The 6,212-nt window shown below is 39.2% G+C and overlaps 1 protein-coding gene across 1 annotated transcript in view; it reads right to left on the minus strand.

The window, feature by feature from the left end:
- tdrd6 (tudor domain containing 6) overlaps positions 1 to 5,924 on the minus strand; it is a 23,693-nt gene extending 17,769 nt beyond the window's left edge. The window contains exons 1-2 of the mRNA XM_034899421.1: positions 5,605 to 5,924; positions 2,377 to 2,454 (exon numbers count right to left, since the gene is read on the minus strand). The gene's annotated coding sequence lies outside the window, so the exon portion shown is untranslated. The remainder of the gene's footprint in view (positions 1 to 2,376; positions 2,455 to 5,604) is intronic.
- Positions 5,925 to 6,212: the final 288 nt, after the last annotated feature.

A 6,212-nucleotide genomic window follows, 5' to 3' on the forward strand; every position in this document is an offset into this window, starting at 1 on the left:
TTTATTTAAGGGTCCGGCCCCAAAGGAGACTGTCTGGTAAAATTCTGGCCCTCTGACAAATATAGTTGATGACCCCTGGCATATACCAAATGTCAATTATACAGTTACACATATCACAAAGTAAGAATCTTCAAGATGATATTCACCCTATAAATGTTTTTACACAAGAATTGTCTGTCATCTCCTTATAGTAGCCTTTTTTTAAATTTTCTGTATTTCCTGTCTTATCTATAATGTAACAATCTTGGATGTTAATGTTAAACGTGGCTGAAGCTTGAAATAATAAGGTAATCGTATTTAACAGAAGTTCCTGTGAGCTTAAACCTCAGATTTCCAACTGTTTTGAATGCTTTAGTTTCAACATGTTTTTTCTACTCTCGGCTCCGCATCATGTAATACCGAGCTGAGTTTTCTATATGATAATCTGCTCCAGGCAGGCGGTTACATCCACATGCTTAAAGATGAACCGAACTGAAAAAATTAAACGTTGATAAGTTGTTGGTTATGATAATTAAAAAATTACACAAAAAAATGTAATAAAAAAAAAACAATATAGCTTTTTTTAAGCAACCCCAAAATTGCGTTTGTTAGTATTAGAAGGCTGACAATTTTGATGACGTCACTGACATGGAAGGACCTGTGGAGGTATATAGGCAATGGCTGCAGCATATTATATACAAAACAAAAATGGAATTTTAATCACATGGGTTACGCATTTGAGCCTGTGAGAGACAGGCCGGTAGGGTCTGACTACCACCACATGGAGGACAAACAGTTTCAGGCTCCACCTTCAGTACAGGATCGTTTGGGGGGTTGACAGTGAGCGGTGTGTGTGTGTGTGTGTGTGTGTGTGTGTGTGTGTGTGTGTGTGTGTGTGTGTGTGTGTGTGTGTGTGGCTTACTGTCATTCACTCTCCTTTATTGTATCCAAAAACATTATGCATTTTAGGAAATAGACTGCTTACTGTGTGCATTGAGAGAAAATAGAAAAACATGGTTAAGGTCCTGTTTGTTTAAGAAAATAGAGGCAGATATATGGAAAATGTAATTGGACAAATTCATCCAATGGGATTACTGGTTAGCTGCACGTAGGAGAGTTACCCCAGTTTGACCATAGATACATGGAGGATTTTGCCGTTTACTTTACTTTAGGGTAGGGCAGAGTTGGCAGATTTTTACTATGGAACTAGCAGCTGTTTCTGCATCAACAATGTGCCCTGAGACGGTGAACATCGGCTAGCTTCAGGGTGCGTAGAGAGGGACGTTGGATTCTGTGGTTTAGCTGAGACGGTGAACATCTAAAACCTAGGTTTTTTTTATATATATATATATATATAAAAAACCTAGGTTGGATCGTTTTGGTATCTTAGCTTGCTGTTGTGTCAAAAATTTTAAGTAAGGCCCAGGGTGTCAGTCTCAGTTTTGTTGAATGCTATAAAGCCTATAAGTTGGGCTTTATGTTTGTAAGTTAATATGTTTGTGTATGTGATAACAACGTTGCATCCATCCCTTTGCCTAGTAGACTTGATAGTATGCTGACAACAGGTAAACATAGCTACCTCTCTGTCCTCTGCCTGCGGCAGGTAGCATTGGTGGTGTTACTTGCCGGTGGTCTATCGGTCTGCCCTGTACTGGAGCCGGAAGGCCTCAGGTTTCAGTCTGTTAGACTTAACCCACCAGTGAGTCTGTTGTATCAGAAGCACAGCTCTCCAAATAGTCAGTCGCAAAAAAATGCTCGCTACTGTTACTGCTGCTGCTCAGACAAGGTAAAACACACCAGAATCATTCTGCAGCTATCCATGAGTTGAGGACTTTTTTTCCTTGTCAAAGGTAGCCTGTGGAAATGTGTTGTAACCCCAGGTGCCTTAGCCCTATACAGTTCATTACTGCAGCCAGGGGCAATACAGTACGACGCCCCCAGACTTCTTGGTTCCCGTCTCCTCAGCCTCCGACTCTTTGTATGCTGTTGCTATGGCTGCACTGCTAGTTAGCCACGGAATAAATTACCATGCCAGTGACGTAGTAGATTGTGGAATTCCAACATGGCGGCGCCCGTGTAACAACAACAATTACAACTTACCATTTTGACCTTTTAACAAATTCACCCATTTTAATCATTGTAACAATGAGAAGAAAAAAATACATCTGTTATATCACCATTATTCAAATTCCAATATTAATGTACCAACCACAGGGAGTGAAACAGCCTTAACCCTTTGAACTCTGCAACAGAAGTGGTCGGCCAGTGCCTACTTGTTAAAATAAAAATCATTTGTACGTGTTTGCATGAATCCGTTACTGTAATTCAATGAGGATTAAGCTCATAAGATGCAAAAACAATAACATTTTTGGCCTATGCAAATTCGAAAATACTCACAGCGTCTGTTGTATTTTATGGTCACAGACGATGACAGAGCTTGCCCGGATCTTGCTGAAAGCAGATGCAGTGGGCAATCTGAAAACAGGCCCAAAGCACATGTTAAAATACAGAAACTCACATTGACACTGTTAATTACTTGCATGCAGTCAAATACTGAGAAGCAATGATGATGAAGATAAGATGTAGTAAAAAAAAAAGTTTAGCCAGAAGCCAACACACTGTACCAATCTTAACCTTTTTCACAAAAAGTAAATAATAAAAAAAAGTAAATCCAGAACATTGACATTATATGATTAAATTCACTTTTAAGAAATTTAGAATTAGGTATTAAGCTTTTACTACCTGGTTACAGTGTGTGTGCGCGTGCGTGTTGATCCTGTCCGGCCATTTTTGGAGATTTGCAGATTATCTGTAGGCATAATTATACTTTAGTAGTCCCGCAAGTTGGGGGTTCGGTGTCTTGCTCAAGAGCCTCTTGGCAGTGCCCAGGAGAACTGGCATCTCTCCAGCTACCACTCCACTACCATACTTTTAGTCCGTACGGGGATTGAACCAGCGACCCTCCGGTTCCCAACCCAAACTCCCATCTATGGCTGGGTGTTTAATTTGGCTGATAATCGATAAAGTTAATTAATTAGGGGCGCCTTGATAGAGCGTACGCCACATGTAAAAAGGCTTAATTGTTGTCGCAGCGGCTGCGGCCCCTTTCACTGTTGTCTGGATCCATCAAACGTGTTTGCAATACCAGTGTAGCATCACCTAACAGTAACTTTAGCTAGCCTACGATGCTATGACGCCCCACACACAGTTGCAAGTCCAGTCAGCTTTTGAACATAAAAAATCCGCCAATAGCTAGCTTGTCTTGTTCCTCAACATACTGTCTAATGGGCCTGCACGATTAATTGTTATAAAACCCCGATCTTGATTCACCCTGTTCACGATTACATTTTTAAACAACTTCATTTTTGTTGTTAATTTTTTCTTCACTTCAAATCTCATTTAATTTTATGAGCAGACTGCATCACAAACGCTACTTTCGTCTGTGATTTTAAACAGACTGTAAAAAAATGGGTTTTAAAGCGCTCCAAGCGCTGCAGTGCCCTCCATTGTCTCTAAGCCTATGTTTACAGGCTGTGGTGATGAGCAATTTGCTATAGGTGCCAAAAAAACAAAACAAAAATGTTAGGTACTGCCAGTTTGTTTTGTTATGGTTCATGTGTTCAATAAGCATTACACTTTGTGAGAAATTAATTGTGGCAGAAAATCGTGATATCATTTAAAAGCAAAAGATAATCGTGATTCATATTATCCCAAGATTGTGCAGGCCTATTGTCAAATTAATTTTACTGATTGCTAACTGAACACAATGTTATTGACTTTGGCTCTTGCGTTAGCTTTCTGGCTTGTAGCTGAGCGGACAAATATCTCCCGTTGCCAAGGGAGGCAAGTTGTATCTAAGGTCCTTCCTATTTCATGGAGGAGTGAACAACATTTACATTGCATAAGAACCTTTTTAGGATGGAAATGATTGCTCTAGGTATTAGTCAAACCGTGAGGCATAACCTGAGTCTTTGTTTGTAAAAACCTTACATTTCGATTGTAAAACTAGTTAAAATATAAACTAATGTTTTAAAATATGTCATTTAGCAAGAGACCATGATATAAGCAGGTTAATGTCAGTCGAGGTGTCCACTGTCAAGTATTAAAGAACTTAAACAGAGGCTGCCCATTCACGCCTCACTGTCGTCCATTAATACCTGACAATGGACACCTCCTTAGGCATTAACCCTCACCTGGTGCTTTGTTTAATTTGTAACGTTACCGTAAATGGCGCTGTAGTTGAAATGACCGCCATTCATTGACATAATGCTAACATAGTTCCATGGGGATTTGTGCTTTTATTTTTTATTTTTTTTAGATGGTCCAAATTGTAATTGTATGTGTTTATTGGTTGGACTGTTTAGCTAAAGCTATGCTAGCGGTTGCTGTCACTTGTTGCCATAGCAACTCCAGACATCCTGGGCTGTGGCTGTCTAAAGCCAGAAAAATTACATGCTCTGTTCTTCGTTTATTATTTACGCTTTGTTATGAATTAATGCGAATAAATATCTGTAATATCTGTAAATAATTTAAAATTTTTTTGGCCCTCTCAGTCAATGCTGTTTCCTAACCTGTAACCATTATGAAACGGTTAAACGGGAAGAAGCAAGTCACTGTCCCCCAAAAAGGACATTGCTACACAAAGGCTTAGCATTAACATACACTTCTATAATCTTAATATATTATAGCTGAGACTCTCATGGACAAAAATAACATCCCTATGAAGAACATAAACGATGTATCAATAAAATCACTTATTAACTCCCAATTGTGTATTACATCACTAGAAAGCTTTTCACAGTTCATTACATTGGGACTCAAAAAACGTTAGAGGGCATGCATGGAAATTAAATGGAAGCGTTATGTCTCCTACAGAGGACAATAGGTATTGCCAGGATCTCCGGAGAATATCCTTTGGCTAAAGTAGATCTCTAAAAAGACTATATTTTTATACGGAGAAAGAAATAGAAAATCAGCGATTTAAAAAAAAAACTAAACTAACTACTAAACGTCAGCTAGGGACTTCATAGACCACAAGCCTTAACTACGTTGATTGAATAGGCTACAATTAGCTAAGGGTGTGACGTTAACATCAACGTGGTCTGGTGTCTCTAAAGACCAGCCAGGGTTAACGTTACGTTATAGCTATGTTAAATCGAGAACACCAATTTACGACACAACGTTACAATAAGTGAAAAGTCAAACAGCAAGCACAACTACAAATTTTGGTTTGAGTTTTTAGTGTTAGTAGACGGTAGCGTTAACAATTTTTCGAATATATCTCGGCTCACAAATCGGTTAAATTTATTAGATCTAACGCTAAACAGTTTGTTCAGAAAATATAAATCAACAACTCCACACAGTTAACTAAGTTAACATTAACTAACAAAACGGGCATGGGTTTTTAAGCTAACTGACATTACCTTTAGCTAGCTAGACAATAACTAACTTTAGCATTTTCTATTAGAATAGCTAGCTCCTGCAGCACCGCAATCTTTGAATGGTATCAGGTACAACGGGTGGAGCTGCAATGGATAAACTAACGAGCTATCTGACTTTGATTAGCACGGGTGATTTAGCTTAAAATAGCGTTAACTCGATAGGAGTTGGCACAAAAAAACTCACCGGTTTTATTTCAGACTATCCTGCCCAGTCTTCTTACACGTACGGAGACGGTGGTAGCACAGGTTTACCACGTTAAACTAGCGTTACCCCACATCCACACAGCCGAGGTGGGGCCGAAGTTATTCCGACCGCCTAAACTTTTCACATTGAACGTAACGTCAGTTAGCCAATGCTGGTAAAGTTCTAGTGATTTAGTTTTAGCTAGCTAACGCTAATGCACACTGTTGTCACTGTCGAGACACAATTTCAAAAACAGCAAACCGACGTTAGTGACGGTTAGCTAGCTTAGCTCAACACCACGCGCGTGCCTTAAAAAAAAACTCAACGTTGTTCCCCCTCTTTTTTTTTTAACCTTGAACCGGAACTGCCTTTTTGTAAGTTACTCTCTCAACCAAATACCCTATAATAGGTGTAGGCCTATCTCTAAATAACCGTACGATAACATGCTGAAAGTGTAAGATAATAATGAAAAAATAAATTCCCAAGCTGACAAGATTCTTTCACACTGCAGCTAATGAATGTGTCTATCAAAACTGACTTCTCCACTGTAAATATGCTGCTGTGGCCTTATAAGGATGCATTCACAATGTCATCCAGAGTAGCTAATG

Source organism: Etheostoma cragini, chromosome 18 (genome assembly GCF_013103735.1).
Source record: "Etheostoma cragini isolate CJK2018 chromosome 18, CSU_Ecrag_1.0, whole genome shotgun sequence".
Classification (NCBI taxonomy): Eukaryota; Metazoa; Chordata; class Actinopteri; order Perciformes; family Percidae; genus Etheostoma; species Etheostoma cragini.